Source organism: Lupinus angustifolius, chromosome LG11 (genome assembly GCF_001865875.1).
Source record: "Lupinus angustifolius cultivar Tanjil chromosome LG11, LupAngTanjil_v1.0, whole genome shotgun sequence".
Classification (NCBI taxonomy): Eukaryota; Viridiplantae; Streptophyta; class Magnoliopsida; order Fabales; family Fabaceae; genus Lupinus; species Lupinus angustifolius.
Window position 1 is genome coordinate 17,623,457 of NC_032019.1, and position 1,399 is coordinate 17,624,855.

Consider the following 1,399-nt stretch of genomic DNA (forward strand, 5'->3'; position numbering starts at 1 on the left):
TCATAAACCTGCCTAAATGCAATTTCTTCTCTGCTACTACCTCTGCTAGGAAAATTGCTAGAATTGCTTCTACTCTTGGTTTCTCTGCCGGTTCTATCCCTTTCTCTTATCTTGGTGTGCCTATTTTCTATGGTAAGCCAAGAAGAGTGCACCTTCAGGCTATTGCTGACAGAATCCTTAGCAAATTAGCTAATTGGAAGGGTGCTTCTCTTAGTATAATGGGAAGGGTTGAAATTGTGAAGTCCATCATTCATAGTATGCTTGTCTATAGCTTCCATGTGTATAAATGGCCTGCTGCCTTGCTTAAATTGCTTGATAATGCTATTAGGAATTTCATCTGGTCTGGTAGCATTGCTCAAAAGAAAATCTGCGCTGTTGCTTGGTCTAAAATGTGCTCTCCAATTTCTGAGGGTGGTCTGGGTCTGAGATCTGTAAGGCAAATGAATAGAGCTGCTTTGCTGAAGCTTGCTTGGGACATGAGTATTTCTTCTCATGAATGGGCCTGCTTTTACAGGGAAAGGTTTGGTTGTCATTGGACTCACACTACTAGATACTTCAAATCCTCCATTTGGCCTGGAATTAGAGACAGTTGGTCCTTAACTTCTGAAAATGCAATTTGGTTAGTTGGTGATGGGCACCAGGTTAATTTCTGGTTAGACAATTGGATTGAGGAACCAATTGTGGATTTGATGAACATTCCTCTTCTGCTGCAGGCTTCTCTTAAAGCTACTTGTGCTAGCTTCATTGATGGAAATCATTGGTTGATTCCTAAACTTATAAAGGATTCTTTTCCTTCTATTTGCTCTAAAATTGCAGCAACTAAGAGAGTTGATCATGATCAACTGATTCTGAAAGCCTCAGCCGATGGCTCTCTGTCCATGAAAATGGCTTACTCAACATTCTCTCATAATCACAACTCTTTATCTTGGAGTAAGTTAATTTGGACTGATTTTATTCCTCCTTCTAAATCCTTTTTAGTGTGGAGACTTATTCATGCTAGATTACCAACTGATGAAAACCTCATGATAAGGGGCTGTGCTATGGCATCAGTTTGTAGTCTTTGCTTCAAACACACTGAGGACTCTTCTCACCTGTTTCTGAATTGCATCTATGCTACTTCTCTCTAGTCTTGGTTCTCTAGTTTTTTCTCCATCACTCTAGACAATTCATCAGTCTTAAGCCTTCTGAGAAGTTGCTCCAATCACACAAATAAGCAATTGGTTCAGGTTTTGATTGCTTGCTTAGTGCACACGTTATCTAAAATCTGGTTCTGCAGGAACCAAAGAATCTTTGAAAATGCTTCTACTCCTTTGCATTTGGCAATTAATGTTATCAAGAGGGACACCTCTCTTTCTGGGGCCTCTGCTAAAGCTTCTTCTTCTGCTCATACGGTCAAGGA